The following is a 21,575-nucleotide window of genomic DNA, read 5'->3' as shown; positions in this document are numbered from 1 at the left end:
AGATGAATCAGTTGTCACCTTCATATTGACTGGCTCCCAGGGCTGGCCGTGGATTCAGTAAAGTGAAAAGACCCAGCACAGTGCTGGCATGTAGTAGGTGCCCAGCACATAGGGTTCCCTCTCCCTCCTCAGCCCTTGCACCACTTCCCTCGACTGGCACTGTGAAGAGTATAACGTTGAACACTCAAGGCATGGAGTGAGTGTATCCGTGCTGCACAGTGTTCTTTACACAAACATTCACCTTTACTGATGGAAACCCCTGGAGCTTTCACACTGAGCATCCTCAGCTGTATGTACCAGTAGGGCCAAGTGAGTGATATCATGAGAAAATTGACTAAATCAATCACACCGGTCTCAAGGGAAGTGGAAGGGCAGGGCAGGAGCTGAGAGTTAAGAACATTTGCATCTTACAACAACTGCAGGAGAATTGTAATCCTACTGTGGAAGCCCAGAAAAGATGTTCAGACAAGAGCCTCCCAGCCCCCTGGAACCGTAACCAGGATAATTCTGAGCTGTGTTTTTGTGCCATATTTCAGTTTCCCCATGGGATTAAACTTTAATCTTCTACTGTGGTAACTGGCCTAATAACATATCTTTACTGGCTGCCTTTGCCTCCTATACCCCTTGCCCTCTCTCCTGTCCCTGTTCTTTGCATGTCCCCCAAAATGGCTTGCCCTGCGCTGCATGGCTCAGGGTCTGCGTCTCAGGCAGCCACGTGGCAAGCTGGACCTCCTGAGCCCATGTTCTCCAGATGTTGCCTCTTCCATGAGTCCGGGATTGGGCTAAGCCTGGCTATTTGCTCCTTTGTGTGCAAGTGCATGTGGCATAGCTCACTTATAACCTCAACATAATGAAAGAGGGATCTAGCACTTATTATGTGCTGGGTGTTACTCTAAGTACTTTACATGGACTTACTCATTAAATCCTCATAGAAACCCTACAGGGTAAGTATTATTCTCAGGTGAGACAACAGGAAGATACTTACTCAAAGACACAGGGCAAGCTAGTGGTCTGGCAAGGCTCCAACCCAGTCTTATGGCTTTAGTTTGTGCTTTCACCACTGTACATTTGCATTCTCTGAGGTGTACTTTTCATTTCTGTGCATTTTTGTTAGCTTCCATGAGAATTTGGGGTTAGTAACTGAGTATCATTGTGGAAATTATGAGCCCCTAATGGAGGAGATGTGGAAAAAAGGCAGATCAAGGGAAGATGTTATGAATTGAATGTTTGTGTCCCCTCAAACTCCTATGTTGAAGACCTAAATACCAGGTGTTGGTATTTGGAAGTGGAACCTTTGGAAGGTAACTGGGTTTAGATGAGGTCATGAGGCTGGGGCCCCTATGATAGGATTAGTGTCAGAAGAAGAAGAAGGAGAAGGAGAAGAGGAGGAGACACCAGAGCTCTCAATCTCCCCCCAATGTGAGAACACAATAAGAAGGCAGCCATCTATAAGTCAGTAAGGGGGCTCTCACCAGGAATCCAATCTGCCAGCATCTTGATCTTGGACTCCCCCAGCTTCCAAAACTGTGAAAAATAAATGTCTGTTGTCTAAGCCACCCAGTGTGTGGTACTTTGTTATAGCAGCCTGAGCTAAGACAGAAGGGAATTGCCATGCCTGAACTTAAGAGAAAGATAAAAGATGCTGAGAGAAGAGTAAATTCCAGCCCTTGAACAGCAGCAAGTCTGTTAGCTACCAGGACAGGTCATGGAGTGAGGTGATCAAAGTTGGATAAGCCTGGGCTTTGGGGAAGAGGGTCAGAGTAAAACCTCTCAAAAGAGTCAAGTAAAGTTTTCTCCAAGGTGGTCCATGGTGGTTCTGCATATCTTGGGTCTCTGAAGATTCCAGAGTGCAGGGTTAACCCCCTGAGCCACCACTGAACACTGGAGGAGGACCACCAACCCAGGTCTTCTTTGGTATGCTCATTCCATTCTGTAGAACTAGCAGAGGTACCAGTTTCTTTTTCACACTGCTGGAAAGAGAGGCCTGATAATTTTTCAGCAAGAGTTGGTAGGTGTAAGTTATTAACAATTATTAAGTACTGTTATTCTCATTTAACTATAGTGGAAAATGGGTAACTAAGAGAGTGAGTAACTTGGGAGGAACACACAGTAAGTGAAGAAGCCAGATTTCAAAACTAGTATCTATATTCTGATCCCACCCAACCATTTGCAACTTCTGTGCTGTACTATGCCCTTAATAGAATGGCACCTGCTCTACTATTTTGTGTCAGATGTTACTGCCATTCTTCTTATGTGGCCTGCCTTTGTTTTATACAAGTGGACACAAAAATAAGCATAAAGACTCATGGGATGCTGAGGACCAAGTGAGAGAGAGGTGAAATGGGCAGCAGTTTCTAAAGTCCCCTTTTCAACCAAGAAGTCCAAATTTACATGCTGTGTGTGTATGTATGTGTATATATATATATATATATATTCTCCATGACACGCCACTGGGGTGGGATGTTTGGGAACCACCAATGTGGGAGGAGATGACTAGATTTGCATTTTAAGACTGAGTGGGCTGAAGTGCAGAGACAGATTTTTGGGGGTAGAGGTGTTGGGAATAGAAGAATCAGTTAAGAATCTGTTGGAAGAGTAGGAGATGGTAGTAGCTTGGAGTAGGGACCAGGGGGCATGCAGAGTGAAAGAAGGAGGTGGGTTTAAGACATTTGGGAGGAAACACTTTAAATTTTAGTTTCTAGCTTGTTATCTAACTGTGTCTTTTTAAATTTTAGTTCCTAACTTGTTATCTAACCATGTCTCTTGCTTTTAGTTTAAGGCCTGCAGGCTTCAGATAATTTATAATACAATTCAATGATCAAAGGGATAAAGTTCTGGTATAAAAATGCTTGTTTGGATTGTGGGTGGGAGAAGGGTGGGTCCCAGTCTCTTGAAGTGATTATCCCAAGATTCTACCAGGCACTGGGCAGAGTTTCTCCCTGAGAATGACAAGTCCTGCTGTCATTCTTAGGGGCTCTGAGATCTTCTTGGGTGGTCCATTCTGTGCTCTGTCCCCTCAGACTCTTGATCTCCATAACACAGGAAACCTTCATCTCCTCTGCACTTCAGCTGTCTAGTCTCATGGCCACACAATGGGCCATGCCCTTGTTATCACTCAGATCTCCTCCGCTCCAACATCCCAAACTGTGGTTATTCTCTGACCCTCCTTCCTCCCATCTTTTCATTCCTCTTGCCTTCAGCTGCTCTTGGTTCACATTGAGATTTCTATCCCCTTCATACTTTTCATTTTTCTATTTTCACCCTTTATTTAGTCACTTCCTTCCCTACCTACCCCAACCTTGGGCCACATCAGTTCAATCTCTCTCTTGTCATCCCTCCTCTTACCTAGTTTGTCCTGCAGTCCCACTCACACCACAAGTGCCCTGCACACTGGACCAGTCTGCCTGTCTGCCTTCTCCACTTCATTGCTGGGCTGCCCAGTGCTGCTGGGCCCAATTACACAACTTTGCTGATTGGGCCACCAGAATCTTAACATCCATTACTTGAGTTAGGGGCTCAAATCTGCATGAAAAAGATCATGTTTCCCTGGTGATGCTGCCCTCTCCTCCTCTCAGAAGCCCATTCACACTTTCTCCTCTCCCTTCAAACCTTCTATTCCAACACCTCTCCCTTCACCATTGAGGATTAACTTGGCCTCCGACTGGGCTGAGAAAGTAGATGCTCAGAGGGGATTCTCAGTTCACCTTAGAAAACCTCCTGTACCCCACCCAGCTTTATCTTATTCTTTCTGATCTTATAGGAAAAAGGTATCTTTTCTCGTGTGGGACCTCTTGCTCTACTTAGGTCTCAGTTTTCCTTTCCTGGTGTTTGCATATTCTGTTCCCTCTATCTAACCAACAGCACATATTCTCCTCATTTTGGAAGGTCTCTTTGTTCACTGTCAGCCTTCTCACACCTTCATGAGCAGGACAAGACCCCTTCTTAATCACCCCATCTTTTAAGTTATATGTTGTATCACTTCAGAGCTCAAAGCATGAGGCCAGGGGAGGCCAGGGCTGGTGTAGGAATTGGGCCTTTTCTGCCCTCCATTTCACTTATATTCCAGCTTGGCCCTGCTCCAAATTCTTACCAGGTATGTCCTATAAACTTTAGCACTTGAGGAGAAATTGAGTCTTCTGAATTGTCATCAACAATGACCTTTAAAAACAAAGTCCAGTAAGAGGCAAAGAGGATTTATCTCTTGATTTCAACCCAGTGAACTTTAGCTGGTGGATTGCATTTAGGAAGCTTGTTCTTTGTAAGCCTATTACAAAAATAATATAACTACATAATTGCAGGGGAAAAATGAAATTTTATTCTCTTTCTATAATGGCCTTGAAGGAAAACTGAAGCATGCAGACAATTCTCTGTTTAGGAAATATAACTGGAACCATGCCCCCACCCCCCCACCCGCCCCAAATGCTGTGTACTTTAGTCTTGAAGTACCTTGGGAAAAAAGTCTATTCATCTTTAGCCCCTAAAGAAATATCCTCATGCAGAGATTATCCCATTGAAATTTATTCTAAGGAATTATTTAAAGAACATGGGTCTTTACCACCATTAATCAGATTTCATTTGATCTTACTTTGGTTTCTCTTTGGGTATGGGTAATTATTTTTTAAGACTGCTGATTGCTTGCTATAAAGGATTGGGTTTTTATGTTATAAAAACATTTCAAGTGATCTATTGGCCTGAAGACTGTCGCAGAGGACTGGGAGAGTTCTGGAAGGCAAATTGCTTTAAAGTCGATTGGGTTCGGTCTGGGCTGTGACAGAGAAGAATGAAAATGGTGCTGCTCGGGAAGTTTGCTTTGGAGGAGGAATATTCTTCAAGCATGGCAAAGGTTTTAAAGGCAGTGGCAGATTGAATTGAATCTTTGGAGCTGGAGCGTGGGCCAAGCCCACTTTTGGGGAGGTCCGAAGCTACATACAGCCTGCTGGGGTGGACACTGTGCCTCCCACGCCATGCACTCCTTGGGGGTCTTTCTATAGCATCCTTCCCACAGCCCCAGAAAGAACCCAGCTAGAGCAATTCCTCACATGCTCCCAGTGTTTTCCTCTGGTGGGAACCAAGCCCCTAATTTTTCCAAAGTGAAAATTAAGGCAGCCAAGAAATGCAGGAGAACAGGAAGGTGGTGATGTATAGGGAGAACCCACATTGTGTGGACAATTGTATGCAGTGTTGGGACCTTGTCACACCACTCAAGGGTTCAACATGAGAAGTAAGAATGCTTAAGCCTCATAGTGTTATCATGAGTAATCAATGAGGTAATGCACATAATACATTCAGCCCAGTACATGGCCCATAATAGGTACTCAGTGCATGTCATTACTGTTAGTGTCGTTAAAAGGCTAATAACCACCATCTCAGAGGGTTGTTGTGATGATTAAATGACAAAGCTCAGATGAAAGACTTAACACAGTGATGGATACCCAGCAGGCATGCAGCACAGGGTACTCAATGTAAATATCAGTAGCTGTGTTGGAGTAGATATTTGATCAGGCCCCTGTCCACTTGTCACCTCCACTCCTTCTCCTCTCCTCTCATGGCTCAGTATGGTAACAGTCACACTGGCCTCCTTCTGTTCCCCCAGGTATCCAAGACTATTTCCTCCTCACCTGTCTCTTTCACTTGTACTCAGTGGTTCCTTCTCATACTCAGGTCTCAAGTCTAAAGTCATCTCTGCAGAGAGACCACCTGGGCTCAAGATTCTCCTGCCCCCATCATGACCAATGTCTGTCTGATATGGTGCAACATGAACTGACACTTCCTTACTTATTATTTCTCTCTTCTCCCATCAGACTGGAGGTTCCATGAGAACTGGGATCTCTCCTGTCTATTGCTGTTTCTAGGGTGCTGGACAATGTCTGACATGGATTAGGTGCTCAAAACATACCTTGCCCAGTTTCAGCCTGTTGAGTGGCCATTGGGAGGCCCCTTGAGGGCTTTATTTTGGAGTCACCATTTTTGAGCCTTGAAAATGCTCGGTGTTCTCTGGAAAAGGCTACATAGGAAACCTCAGAGCACTGGGCATTAAGAATGTCAGGGAACAATATCTCCTTAAAGAAAAATGAAGCTGAATTAGGGTTTGGGGAGACTAGGCTGAATAGAAGAGGGTCTTCTGTATTCCAGGAGGGAGGTGGTAGCAGCAAGATCCTCCTGGGGTACCCTGCTATCCAGGAAGATGGGAGAGGAAGAATCACTTACTTTCTGAGGGTGAGTGCTGAAGATACAACTGTGCACAGCCACAACACAGGGCACCCTCTGGCCAGGGGTCTGGCTGCAGGGCTGGGGTCCCCCAACAAGGTAGGGAGTTGGGAAAGGGGTAAAGAGCCAGGCCATACTGTGGAAGGGTGGCACATGGACTTCAGCAGTGATTCAGTCTAGGAGATGTGGTGGCTTAGAGAGGGTAAACCAGAGGGTGTAGAAGAGACAGGAGAGAAAGGGACAGTGGTGATGGTGGTCTGAAATGGCCAAAGCAAAAGGAGAAGGGAGAACAGGCTGGACCTTTGTGTCTAATATGTATAGGCAATCTATTCATCCTCCACCCATCTATCCTCCATCCATCCATCCATTCATCCATCTGTCCTCCATCCATCCATTCATCCATTCACTCATCCAAATATTTATCTCTTCCTTGTCACTCCTTCCTTTCCTCTTTCCCTCCCTCTTCTCCATTTCTCTTTTCCCCTCCTTCTGTCCATAAATCAGTCTAGGAGACAGTCACCTTGCTGGTTGCTGGGGACACAAAGTAATGCCCATAATCCAAACTCTCGGTAAACTCACAGTCAGCTTGGCAATTGCTGCTACAGCAGAAGACAACCTTGTGAAAATTTTAAAGAGGTGCTTTTTTTATTAAGAAAAATGTGCTTTTTAAAAAGAATGTAATTCTGAAAGTTAAGTGGGATTTCGTTTTATTTTTTGTTTCCCAAAGTTTATTTTTTTCTACTATCATTCAGTCCCCTTATAAGTTTGTGCAATGTTTCACCTGAACAATGGTGCCCAGCAGCCATGTCTCTGCCTGGGGGAACTTTCTAGAGCCCAGCATGCAATTCTGGGGCTGCAGGCACACACACACCTGCCTCCTACCCCTGGATGCCCAGATGCCCTCCCTGGCCTCTACTTCCCCAGCAGGCAACTGAGTCAGGTCAGAGCCTGAAGCAGGGGTGCTGGGAGTAGAATTACCTGTCCCAGAGCAATGGGCCAGCAAGAGAAGGGAGAGGTCTGCAGTGCAATTGGAACAAGGCACAGCTGCACACCTGGAGAGCCAGTGGAAGTGTAAGAGCCTCCTCTCCTGAGTGTGTGCAAGGCTGGCTCTGCCCACGATGGGTTTATGTCAGAGGTGGCTCATGTCTGCTGTCCCTGTGCACATGGAGCTGCGAGGTCTGAGGTCTGACCACTGACCAGTGTGATCTCAGAGAGTGGAGTTTTTTTTTGCATCTCAGAGGCACTCCTAGGGTGTGGTGCCCTTGTCCAGTGCAGCCTGAATGTCCACTGATAGCAGCCCTGTGACTGGTAGAGACATGTTCATATAAACAACATGACGCTGTAAGACAGAGGTGAGCACAGTCTTGACAGGGGTCATGGTGGGCAGTATGAACCATGCTGCAGAGGCCCCCTTTGTGTGCTGGAGCCTGGGGCTTCTGGATTCGATAAAGAGCTCCTAGGATGGTCAGGAGGGACTCCAGCTCCTCTCTCATGCATTGTCTGGGCCCTGAATCAGTCTTGCTGGCCTTTGTGTTCTGGTCCTGGCTTGTTGGGGTGGGGTCCTGGCTCTGGGCTAGCAGTTTCTTGAGGACTCTGGAAGGGCTCCTCAGCTCCTTGAGCCATATTGATGGACAGAAAGTACCATATGGCTACTCTCATTCAGGCCCCGACACCTCAACCCTATTTTTCAGGGCTGGACAGGAGTGACAGCTTCTCAGCTCTGGGCCAGGAGCACAGCAAGGTGGGAGTGGTGAGTCCTGTGTGTCTAGCGGGTGCTTCTGCTGTCCTCTCCCAGCATGCTGCCCTGGGAGTGATCACAGCCTTTGGCAGAGGGGGCTGATGGTCTTGGAGCTGGAGGTGGGACGAGGTGGAATGGGGTGAGGAAAACGTTATGATTTAACAACCCCCACACAGTGGATTGTGGGGGCATTTGCATCAACCAGCACATCACAGAACAAGCTCTTGAGGGTTTCTGGAGGACTCCATGTTTGATTTATAAAAGTTTACCCCAAGGAATTGATTGGGGCTGGCAGCGGATTGCTGCCACTGGATTATCTTAATGTCTTCCAGGAGAAACTCTGGGCAGGTTATTCTTCTTGCTGATAAGAATCATGTATCTATTTATCCATCTGCCCAGGAATAAACATTCGACACTGCCAAGGAACATTGTCCTTGCTGAAGAAAAACCCATCTCTCCTGAGATATATGCCTGTGCTCTCCAGCTGACTTATCACAGGTCTTCCTGGGCCCCAGCTGCTGGTGGCACTCCTGATGCCCGTCTGGGGCAGAGTTTACATGGGCAGCCCCCCGCCCCCCATGTCTGCCATGACTCCGCAGGGGACTCAGATGGCTCCACAGCTGAGGGAAATGAAACTGCACGAGTCCATTTTCCACCCACACATCATGGATCACTCTTTGTTTTCTAATGTTTTCAAACAAGTATTTCTACCCACATATGCACATATATTATAAGGAAGAGTGGAGTAGTGCAGAAAAACAAAACAAAAATCTTGGATTGTGAAACCAAGACCTGAGTTTGGACCCTAGAAATATTTGCCCTAGTAGCTGTGTGGTCTCGGCCATTGTGGCAGCCAGAATAGTGCCTCCCCCCAAAGATGTTCACGTTCTGATCCCTGACACCTGTGACTGTGTTACCTCGAGTGGCAGAGGGACATCCAGGAAGGGTCTTGAGATGGGGAGATTGTCCAGACTATCCAGGTGGGCCCAGTATAACCACAAGGGTCCTTATCAGAGGGATGTGGAGTCAGAGAAGGAGAAGTGACCATGCAGGGGTGAAAGGGGGTGTGTGGGTGGGAGCGGGGAGAGGGAGGCAGATTGTTGCAGGATGTTACTCTGCTGGACTTGGAGATGGCTGAAGGGCCATGAGCATAAACTAAGAGGTGCAGGGGGTGTCTACAGGATGGAAAAGACAAGGAAACGGACTCCTCCATAGAGCATCTGGGGGAGTGTGACCCTAGCCACACCTTGATTTTAGCCCCGTGAAAGGCATTCAGACTCTCTGGCCTCTGAAACTATAAGATAAAATGCATTTGTGTAGTTTTAAGTCACTGAGTGTGTGGTACTTTGTTACAGCAGCAATGAGAAACTAGTGGAGGCATGCTGCTTCCCCTCTCTTAGCTCCAGTCAGCTCATTGTCACAGGAGGAGAAGGCCAGCTAGGACCGCTCTCCCTGGGTCCGGTCAGTGGGGAAGGAAGCAGAGAAAGGCCTTCAGCATCCGGCACTCAGGGCAGCTCTTCTCAGACTGTCTGTGGGGAAGGTCCCCCTCCGCCCATTTTTATTAAATCTCAATCCGTTGTGCATCAATACGTTTAGAAAACACAATAAAAATAAATTATTAGGAAAAAAATGAAATGACATACAAAATCCAAGCCCCATTTAAAAAGTTGTTATTAAATTTAACAGCCATACAATTAATTCTTTTGAGTAATTCCTCAGGAAGTTTCTAATGCCTGCTCTCATGTTCTGGACTCGCCTCTCTGTCTGTGGGTGGATGACGGACAGCTGGGAGCACCCGGGCCGGCCCACACTCCACGTCAATCGCTGCCTGGAGGTGAGTCTAAGTCATAGTCCAGGCCTGGGGAAGTCAGGTTGCTTTACAGATGAGGCGATGGCCAGATGACAGTTTGAAGTGTGAACAGGGCTTTGCCAGGAAGAAAAAAGTGAAAAAAGAGTACAAAAGAGAAAAAAAGAAACAGCATGTGGGGAGCACGAAGGTGTGGGGTGCATCGTGTACCTCAAATGTGATTGCCCCGGATGGTGTCTTTGAAGGACAGCAGGCTTCAGTTTGACCTGTTCCAGGGGCTTCATTAGAGGAGCATCCAACCTGCCGGTGTTGCTGACGAGAACGTTACCTCCCTGCGTAAAGCCTGTCAGCAGCTTCCTTCTGCCTTTGGGATCCAGCGCCGGCTCTCACTGGAGCTTCATTTTCTACTTTTACATTTTTGAGTGCTCAGTGTCTGCTAGGCATCACGTGAAGCATTTTCTGATAGAATACTTACAGCAGCTCTGTGAGTTGACTCACCCAAGTTCTCCACAGGGAATGTGTTGAGCTCAAGAGGGTAGCAGGATGGTAAAGAGTCGGCTCTGGAGTGGGAATGCCTGGGGCTGAGTCCCTGCCCTGCTCACCTGCTGTGTGACTGTGAGCAAGCTCCTTACTTTTTCAGGTTCCAGGTTTCACACCTGTGAACCAATGAGCTGAGAGCCGAGGGCCCCATCCCACATTGTCTGGGCGGTGCAGCAGGACCCTTGGATGACCCCAGGGGATAACAGCCTTATTTCTTCTTCTTATTGGCAGCATTAATCTGATTTTATTTTATTAAAAAAATTTAAATTGTGGTGAAATACCCATAATGTGAAACAGCTTTGCCATTTTTAAGTGTACAGTTCAGCAGTGAGGCCTATTATGTAGCAGGGATGGGAGAGCAGACAATAAGGAAAGAGTGATGTTGTGTGGAGACAACCAATCAGGCATTGCATTGACTCCTTGAGGCAGTAACACCAGGTGAGAAGCACGTTCTAGGCAGAGGGAAGGGCTGGGGCAAAGGTGGGCACAGGAGGGGCTGACAGGGCCTGGCCTGGGGAGCGGGGGAGGGGGTCCGTGGTGAGACTGGAGAGCTGCACTGGAGCCCCGCAGGGACTGTGGGCCATTAGGGCTTAGAGTTATCCCAGGCGGGAAGAAAAGTCTCCAGAGGGTCTCGAGTGGGGAAACGCTGTGATCTGATTTATGAAGGAGCAGTGTCCACCATTGCTGCTGTCTGGGTGAGAGCTGATGGTGGCCTGTACAGACATGGTGACAGAGAGGAGGGACAGGCACTGGAGGAACTTGTGAGAGGAACTGTGGGCAAACACTGGGGGAGATGTTCAAAAGAAGAAATGGATTCTAGAAAGATGCCCTGCTTAATAGGATGTGGTGCTCCCACCGCCTCTGAGGTCAGCAGAGGCCTTGGAATGGTTGGCAATGGCACCTGCCCCAGAGGAGTGAAGGCTGATAGATTTTGACCTGAGGCCTCTCCTGGCCTTTCCCTTCAATTCCTCAAGAGCACTGGGCTAAGACCCTCTAACCCCCTCCTTATTTGGCTCACTGGGTGGACCACAGCCATCTCTGAGGCACATAAGATCATTAAGGAAACTTGGGGTCATCGTCTTCCTGTCTTGTCTTCAGGCCTGCCTACAATTCAGGACACCCTGCCTTTCTGGGCAGGAATGCCCCCCAGTCCCTGGGCCTCTCAGGACCTGGAAAGAGGCAGGTCACTGCATGCCTCTGGACAAGCATGGCCAGGTGGAGAGTTGCCCGTTTGACACCATCCACCCCACCTACACCCTGCTGCTCACACCTGGGACCCCACTCATGCTGCTCTCTGTGCCTGAAGGCCTTTGCCCTCTTCCAAGAACTAACCGTCTCATCCTTGGAGCTTTTCTGACAGCCCCTCCCACCCCAGGCCTCTCCCCTCTGCCCACAAGTTGTCCTTTTATGTGAGGGTCATCCCTGATGAGCCAGGGAATTCCTCAAGGGCCGGGACCATGTCTCGCTAATATTCCCAGTCCCTGGTACAGGGGGCTCCAGCATTGTTTGGACTGAAGCAGCAAAACGGATCCATTGCTGGCCATGGCAAGAGTGGGCTGGCGATAGAAGATGGTCTTTTCCTGGGGAGTCTGGCTTCTCTTCCCAAAACGATGTTTTCACACACCAGCAGAACAAAGATAATAGATTCCAGCTTTATCGTCATTTCCCTGGACAGGAAGGCCTTGTTATGAGTTAAGGTTGTAAATGAGGTGCTATGACTGTTTCTTCGATAAAAGACCAGAATTTGCTTGAACTTAGGTGGTACGTATTCTACTTTTACAACATGTTTGGCATCATGTTCAAAGCAAAATACATCAGACATTCTGTAATACAGGCTTGGTATTGGGCTAACATTCAAATGTGCTCCCACTAATGGGAAAAAGTCTGGAGGCTTTAATCACAGCTTGCAATTCAGCCTGACTGACAGTGTTTCCATTTTTCAACATCCTGATTTTTCATGTGAAATGAATGACTCCTTTTTCCCTTTGCTCCTGTAACGGGAAATGTTCTCATTGTGGAGGGAAGTCTCTACAAGCAGCCTATTAAGGAGTAAAATGTGACTTCTGTGCCTGAGTGGAATTATCATCCCTGGGAAGCATCAGCTTGTTAGCTGTACAACACAGGAGTAGGTTTTCCCAAGCTACTGAGCTTGGAGGCAATTTTTTCCTCGTCTGGGGAGACATGCATTCAACATCATTGTCCTTCCTCTCCTCCCATGAAACCTTGGTCTGCATGTTAGTGGGGCCTCTTCTGATTGCCAGCTCTGGGAACTTCACTCCATCTGCTTCAAGTGAAAAAGAACTTGGTTGGAAGAATCTCAGGGTGTGCTGCTAAATCTAGCCTTAGAGATAAAGTCAGGAGGTGGCCCACAGCTGGCCCACAGTGCTATCCCAAGTTGGGTGTCTTTACTCTCTGTCACCTACTCATGTTTCTCTCTTTGTTCTTTTATCTTCTCCTAGTCCAGCCTTCTCCTTCCCCAGTTCTCATGGTGGGACACAGTCACCACCACTAGCTCCCGAATTGACATGCTGCAGACTTGCCTCCCAGAAAGAGACTCACCTCTTCCCCAAATGCAGTGCCTTCCCTGAACAGTCCATGATAAGCAGGGGGTGGGTCGCATCATCACACGGAGCTTCTGCTACAACCCTATGGATGGGGTGGGAAAGGGTCAATAGTAGGAAGATAATCCGAGAAGTGTCCATTACATTGCTAGCAGGAACCCAGGTTCACCCCACAATTGGGTAACATGCTCTGCAAGTTCTGCAATGTTGGAACTCATGTTCTGACAGGGAAATCTGTAAGTACTCAGGGAAAGGGGGCTGTGAGGGACAGAGAGCAGGAATTCCTGCTGCCATGTAGAGCTGTGACCAGGCTGAATTCTCAGGGCTTGTGCTATTGACTCAGTGTTGGGACCCAGCCCTCCCCACAAAATGGGTTCCCTTTTCCCACCTCAGACCAACTGCTCACTAGGTAATGTGCACAACAAATCAGGAGCTTCCAGCCACGACGATGAAGCTGATGTGTGTCAAAAACATTGTTTCTATGCATTGTCTCCCAGCCTCCTGACAACCCCAGGGTTGAGCAATTGGCCAAATTCACATAGGCAGGAAGAAGGGAGCTGGGATTGGCATTCACATATTTCTATATCTAAAGACTTTATTTATTTCCTCCATACAGCCACACATCTCAAGACCAGTTGTCAGTAAGGAGAAATCAGAGAGACAATGAACAGAAAAATGGTCCATATTTTCTGCATCTGAGAAAGGATGTAGAAATGCATGGATAGACCAGCTATCCACCAGGATTCTTGACCACTGGGACCTCAGATTGGCTGAGAACCCTGTTCTATGCCTTGTGGAAGCTCACATCCCTCTTTTAAATATTGTGAACTTCCAAGGGGCTTATGTGCCCATTGCCCCCTTGTTGCTCATGTTCTTGGGCTGTGAGTGCCTTCTTTATGACCTAGACTGATGCACACAAGGTTTTCCATTAATGCAAATGCAATAGGCTTCTTGGATGATTTGGAGATGGGTAGAAGATAGGTTTCTACCCAATAATACAGGTAGGTTTGACAGTAGTCCCTCCCACTTACATTATCCCATGATGATCATATCCAGGTACATTTACACTCACTCTTTACCCTACAGGGTCCCCTCACCTCTTACCCACAGAAATGCCCTCTCTTTGTTTCCCACCCTCTCCTGAGTTACAGGGTGAAACGTACTGTCTTTGCATTGTCTTGTGCTTAAGAGCTGCTGGTTGCAAATTCTCTCACTTTTCTTGGCCCTTCCTACAGTCCTGGGGGGAACCAGAGCATTCGCTCATGGAAAGCTTCCCTCCCTTCTCTGCCCCTGTCACTGCTGTCTGCATTCACCTAGGTCCAGCCTCTTCTGTCCACCTGGAGCTGTAGCCAGAGTGCAGCTGCTCATGTTAGTATCTGCTATTGGAAGTCATCTTTCTCTGACAAGCTTGGCCTCCGTGCCTAGAGCATCCCAAAGCAGCCACCCTGAGGAGAGAGGGCAGGCATTTCCTCTAGGAAAAGCAGCCCAGGTGGTGGCAGGGCTGAACACAGGTGCATGGGGGCCAGCAGGGAGTGGGGCAGAGGGTGCAGGTGTGACGCGTTAGGGGAAGTAAGATGATGATGCATGGCTCGGCCAGCATCGGAGAGGGCTCCAGGGTCTGAACAGGGGCCAGGGGAGGACTTATCTTTATGTCTTAGGCCGTGCGTGGCAGGTAGGGGCTGGTCCTTAAACGTTTCTTTGTCTCAGTTCTAAGCCTTGTGTCTGGTTCCTAGAGGCAAATGGTAAACATGTGCTGATGAATGAGTAAGTACAGGAACAGGTTTCGTCAACTGTGGAAGGGACTTGGGCGTTAGAGGGTAGGTGGATTCAAGAGGCCATTCTATAATTACTGAAATCCCACTCTGTAGACATCCACATTAATGTCAGCTCTGGGCTTCCGGGGGCCAGTCCCTGATGCCCCTCAGGCAGTTTCTGGGGGTTCTCGTCAACAGGAGTCATGGGACCAGGGCTAGTAAGGCCCACCAGCCTGCAAGTCCCTTGAAGAAGGAGTTAGCCTATGTCAATCTTCATATTTTGGGCCCCAGCACACCCAATGAAAACTTCAGGATTTGATGAAATGTACCCCAAAAGAAACCTTTCTGAATAGAGGTCATTCTGACCACGAGATGGCACCATTGTTCCAGCCAAAACAGACGAAGTCTGTTGGGAAACTGCATTGCTTGGAACTTAGAGTTGAGTGCAAACTCCTCCAAGCCTGTCTGTGCAGCTCTAATCTCAATGCAGTGATATAGTCTAATCCCATAACAAGAGGATTAACAACATCACTGTAGCTAATTTGAACTGAGAAGATCTGTTTCAGAAAGCAAATTCCAAGACCATTCCACCTCTCAGCTGGTTAAAAGGGGCCCAGCTTGTTGGTAGGAGCAGTTTCTGCACGAACTGGAGAATCAGTTTGCAGGCTGAGCTTCTCCCATCTGTGGTGCAGATTTACAGAACTGCAGAGCTCACTGAGCACACCAGCTCCCGGGTGCCATCGTGGTGGTGGTCACAAAGGCAACTGGGGACAAGTGGAGGAAGGGTCCCCAGCCTAAACTCCCATAACTTCTTCCCTCTGCACGAAGCTCTTGGCACAGGATGCCTGTCTACTCCTCACCATATGTTTACATCCTACTCTTTCGTCAAGGACCAATCCCCAAAGAAGCCTTCTGTGGGCCTCCTGCCTCAAGAACTGAGACCTTCTCTGAATTATGGAAGCTCTTCTGACCTTTTTTCTGGACCTGTTGGTTCTTGACCCCACAATGAGGTCATAATTCCCTCAAGGGTATATGCCATACCTTGAGCTTATTGTTACCTGCACACAGTAAGCACGTCAATTTTTGTCGATGTCCAAAAGCAAATAAAACATTGCTCCCCTGTTCAAAGGGCTGAGAGATAGGAAAACATAGAGAGATTTCTGTGGGTCATTACTCTTGTTCTCAGATAGCTACGGATTATGATTTTAGAGCACAATCTAGAAGTTAGTAGTGTGACTTTGTATTAATATTATTATAAATAACATTAAGAATAGGGGCATTCATTGAGTGTCTAATATGTAGCAGTCATTGTACTGTGTATTTTATATATGTATGTCATTTAGTTTCCCCAAACACTCCTGGAGGCATCATTTCCATTTTTCATATGGAAAACAAAAGGCCCAGGAAACTGGAGTGGCCCATTCAAGTTTCTAAGTTAGTGCTGGCCAAGCTCTGAGTTGACCCAGGCTGCTTTCCCTGGCCCTTGCCCATAGGGGCCAGGTCCCACAGTCCCTCTGGGACTTATAGAGACTCATGTTGGGGCCTCGCATAACCACACTTAATCAGGTTGCCTCTCAGAGGACTCAGTGACACAGAGTGCAACACACTGAGGGCATGGCCTGATGGATGGCCAGGAGCAGCGCATCTTGGGAACCCTTGTGGAAGTGAATCCCTCAAATTGTCCTTCAGTGAAAAACAGACAAAGCCCGAAGTATTACAACCTCTGGTATGTGCCTAGTACAATAGAACATGTTCAACGAAGGTGTACCTTTGCCTATCTGATATGATTTAGGGGTCACCTGAGAGACATTCCTGCCCTCAAACATTTTTCTCCCTGGCTTATTATGGTGCCCCAAATACTGCATTGTTTCTTATTTCCCTTGAGTTTCAAGTGTTTTCCAGGCTCTCAACATACTCCGGATAATCTATCCAACTTGGCAAGAAATGAGCTGGCAGCCATTTGGGAGGAGGATGAATACTTGGAAGTGGTGGGGGCCCAGGCCAGCTTCGGGTCCCTTCTGCCCTCATGGCTGGGGATGAGGCCAACAGGCAGGCAGAAGATCACTGATACAGCCTTTGGGAGGCAGGGAGAATCATCCAGCTTTGGATTCAGACCATAAAGCCTCCAGGACCCTGCTTTTCACCTGTTTTCAATACCCTGGCTCAGCGAGGCTACCATTCCTGCAGCTGGAACCCCAGCTACCATGATTTGTTAAGCAAGCGTAGCAGGTGCTGCTAGCAAGGAGAGATGAAGGAGGGAAGACAAATCTTCAGCAGAATCTTCACTCAGCTGAAAGATGCTTGCAATGGAAATTCATTTTCTAGAGGAAAGAAGTCTCTGGCTTAACCCTGAGTATTTGCTTGGTGGGGGGAAATGCTAAAGGACCCATTGGCTGCCTGCATGAGCAGTAAGAAGGCCCTGCTTGGCCTCTGATACTAGACATTCATTTTGCAGAGGATTAGGTCTTTCACCCTATATTAAAAGCTAGGCTAAGGCTGCAAATCCTTGGTATAGTCAATTGCCAATATGCCTTCCTCCTGAGAAACTATTACCATGGAGGCGAGGAAGGAGGGCATGGAAATGTGAGAGTGCCAACACCTGGGCAGAGCTGGCAGGCATAGCAAGGCGGGCTGAGGTGTCTGGGCCATCTTCACACTTGGCTGACTTCATGAGTGTATTGTGGCTTGGCCTCCTTGCTCAGGTTTAGAGTGTGTGTATGTGACTGACTAGACTGATGAGTTAGTTGTTTTCGGGTTACTTTTGTAGAGGCTCCAAACTTGGTTGGCTTTGCCTGGCTTCAGAACATCACAAGAATTTCTGTGAACTGAGCTGTGGTAAGCTGAACATGGTCCCCAGTGATAATTCCTGGAACCCATGAAGGTCACCTTAGATGGAAAAAGTGGTTTTACAGATATGATTGTTAAGGATCTTAAAATGGGGAGATTATCCTGCATTATTCAAGTGGACCCCTAACATAATCCTAAATGTCCTTAGAAAAGGAGGGGAGACTTGGCTCTAGGCAGAAGAGAAGAAGACCATCTGCCAGAATTGGGGACTGGGGGTGGGGGTGGTGTGGGGGTGGGGGGTCGGGGGTTGGGTTGGGGTTGCTGAGTCAGAGTCAGAGAGATGATACTGGATTTGGAGCTGGCAGAAGGGGCCATGAGCCAAGGAGTGCAAGGAATGTAGCTTTAGAGGTTGGCAAAGGCAACAAAGAATAGTCTCGTGTTTCTGAGGGGAATGTGGGCCCGGCAACACCTGGGTTTGGGCTTGGGAAAACATTTTGGACTTCTGACCTCAGAACTGTTCAGAGAATAAATAAATGCATGTTAAGTCACCGAGCTTGTGGCAGTTCGTTACAGCAGCCATAGGAAACTAATATGTGGGCTAAGGCGAGAATTGTCATCCATGGGATTTGGGCCTTCGAGGGGCTTTCACTTCAGTAGGTGAGCTGAGACCCACAGGAATCTCCAAATGCTAACAGTGCACCCTATTGTTTCTCACACCCTGGGTTAGCTGTGGGTGGAGCACAGGGGAACAAATGGGTTCAGGCTCAGAGACACCAGTCCAAGTCCTCATGTGGCCATTTACCACCGGATTGACTCTGGGAGTATTGCTTGAACTCTGGAATTTCAGTGGCCATGCTGTAAAGTGGAAAGGAGAATGCAGGCTGCTGTGAACACAAATGAAATAAGGGCTGTGATGAAGTCATGGCTTTCTCAGTGCCTAGTCCATTAAAATCCCTCATCCTTCTCTGATACTCAAGATATTGGCATTCTGAGTAACTGGGGAAATTATTGTGAATTAGTAAAAATCTGAATTTAGGCTGTTCTTCATTTTGGAGAGACAGAGGCTCAGAGAAATTGTGTGGCTTGATAGGGTCACACTACAAATCAAACAGGGCCTGACTGTAGCTCCAGCTCTGCCAGTCGAGTGCTCCTTACCATTAGTAAGATGTACTACAATGTCAATCACCAAACCCAAGTCTAGTTCTTTGACTTTGAGCTTTCCTCCCTCCTATAGGTAGGAAGAGACAGAGAAGTTTAAAAAAAGATTGTTCTTAAATGAGCATGGCATGGGCTATACTAGTATTAGGTAGGTAGACTCTGGATTTTTAGTGATGTAATCTACTATAGCATAAGGAATCCTGGCACCTGAAAATGAGTCCTGATGATGCTGAAAGGATGAATGCTTCATTTTCCTTGACTACAGTTGAGTTCTTTTATGCAGATGAAGAATAAAGCAAGCCCTGAAGGAGCCCAGTTGATGTGAGCAGTGTGCATGTGCAGGTACGAATGAGGGTGCAGGTGAGCATGTGTGTGCAGTGCCCATGTAAGCTGGTGTCTGTGCCATGTCCTCTCTTTGCTTGTAGTAGGAAGCTTCAGAAAGCAGAGCCCAACACAAGAGTTTGTATGCAGGCAGTTGATTTTAGTAAGTGATTCAAGGGTACAGGAACGAGATCCTGAAAGAGGGGAAACAGAGAAGGTGGAAAATGCCATCCACAGGGATGGGCTTTGTTGTCACTGTTGTGGATCAAGCAGTCATTGCTGTGGACAGTGGGCTCAGCCTTCAGGAGCCCCCTGTGAGCTGCTCAGGTTGTGCCTCTGAGTGGTCAGCCACGACAGGGAGTTCTCATCCAGCAGCATGAAAAACCTGTGCTCTTCTTGCCTGGCTCATGCTTCGGAGTGGCTGACTACATTGCCCTGTCTGGTTCACAGGCAAGGACGGAGAAATGTGGGGGAAGGAGAGATAGACACACAGCTGGGGAGGAGGTGCTGGAGCTGCTGGCTGCCCTAGTGGGTGGAGTAAAAGGCCAGCAAAGAGGATGTGAGAAGACACATAAGAGGTGTCTGCTATTTCCTCCCACCAGAACGTTCTTTTCTGTTCTTGAAACCCCAGTCCTGTGTTGTTATTAAAAGTGTCTTCCATGAATTGGAGACCACAAGTAGGGACCTGATGAGTTTTGTCCAAGCTCAGAGAACTGTTTGGAACCTTTCTGGGCTAATTGACACATCAAAGGAGTGCCATTAGGCAACGATCTATGACAGGTCATACACTGTGCTAGAAGGAAGGATGAGGAGATGACTGTAACATGAGTTCCTGACCTTAGGGAGGTGCTGTAGCAGACTGAGGGTGCTGGCTTGGGACAACCTGATCGAGGTTAAAATGTCAGCTCTTCAGCTATTAACAGTGTAGACCTGGAAATGCCACATTTCTTCTCTGAGCCTCAGTTTCCTGATTGGCCAAATGGGAATAATAGTAACTGCTCCAGAGGTGTGCCACCAGCAGTGAATGACAGTGCACATGAATCGCTTAGCCCAGTCCATGGCACATTACACGCACTTACACTGGTGGTGAGAGGAGCTGCCTTGCTGACGGGAAGCTCTCTGGGCACAAAGGGCTCCTGGGCAAAGTGTTAAGTGCCGTGTGTTAGAGGAAAGAGGGGTGAGAAGTGAGGGACGGCCACCTGAAGAAGGCTCAGTAAAGAAAAATAGTTGATACAGTAATACAAGAATGGATGAAACAACATGGGCATTTTTAGTGTAAAATTCTGTCAAGTCAATTGAGAAACCATTAGAACTAGTAGCAAGTTCAGAAGTCTAAATATTTAGGGGTGAACCTGGCAGGAGACATACATGGTCCAAATGAGAGACATTTCAAGATGACAGGCAGACATTCTAGATGGGAAGAGATGATACTTTTAAGATGGGGATTATCCTCAAGTTATTTTACAGACTCGATAATTCACAGACACTGTTCGTGCAAGAGTTACTGCTACATCATTAATGGAAAGAAATTTGGCAATGTCTACCATCTCATGCCTTCCAGCCTCGCAAACTCATATCTAGGAATCCAGACTTCAGCACTGTGTAAAGGAGCACAAACACACTCGGGCACATGGCAGCTCTTCACATGAGCAGAAAATGGGAATCTAATGCTTCTTCAATAGGGAATGATGGCATTATGTTATGGGATGCAATGTAATGGCCAAGAGGACTCTGTAAATCTGTGCGTATTGACAGGGAGATATCCTAAGACATTAACACACAGAGTAATATGTAGAGTACAATCCCAATCATGTAGAAAATGGTGTGTGTGCATGAATGAAGAAATGAGCCTGGAAGGCCATTGGTTTCCCTGGGGATTCAGGAGAGGTTAATGAGGACCTTATTTTATTTTTTCAAATGAAAGAATGTTGTGTTAATTAACTAATGTTTGAAAAAGAAAGGTAAAAAGAAGTGACAGATGTATTTTCCTTACAGGAACAGTCCCAATGCAGTTTTGATATGTAATTGGTCCACAGTCTGATTTTTAAGTGACACTACTAATTTCACGAAAATAGCATAGCCATCAAGTAAAAGCCTACACGAGGGTATTCACTTCTATTCTTGACTTGTGGCTCAGTATTTAAAATACGGCTTTTAGTTACAATCATTAAATATTGATTCTCCCATTTTCTTATACTTTTAGATTAATTTCCCTATTCACCTAAAAATCAATGTTTGGGTGACTTATTAAAGTTTTATGTTCTTTTTCATTGCTTGACCCCTTACAATTTGTTTTTCTTTTTACGTAAATAATACTTGAAATGCGCTTTCAATTTTCACCTTGCATCTAACTCCCCACCACTCTCTTTCAATGTGTTAGTAAACTCTCAGTTTTGGCCCTGGCATCTGAGCTCTGTCCAGCTGATAAAGCCTACAGGCGCTCAGAGTTTGGGGTGTCCATGTGGGCTGTTTCCCCCATGCTCTCATGGGGTCACCCATTAGTCTCGCGGGTCCTCCCAGTGGGTGTTCAGGAGCTCCCTCCCACCTCCTGGATCTTCTTTCTTTGGCCATCCCCTCTAGGGTCGTCCTCCCTGGGGGTCTTACCGGAGAACATGGAGTCTTGTGCAGCTCTGCAGGGAGTTTAGAACTTCCAGAGTCTCCCAGAGAATGCCAGAAGACAAATGAGCCTTTCTCTTCCTAGC

Source organism: Phyllostomus discolor, chromosome 7 (genome assembly GCF_004126475.2).
Source record: "Phyllostomus discolor isolate MPI-MPIP mPhyDis1 chromosome 7, mPhyDis1.pri.v3, whole genome shotgun sequence".
NCBI classification, from domain to species: Eukaryota; Metazoa; Chordata; class Mammalia; order Chiroptera; family Phyllostomidae; genus Phyllostomus; species Phyllostomus discolor.
Note: the sequence above shows the minus strand (reverse complement) of the source record.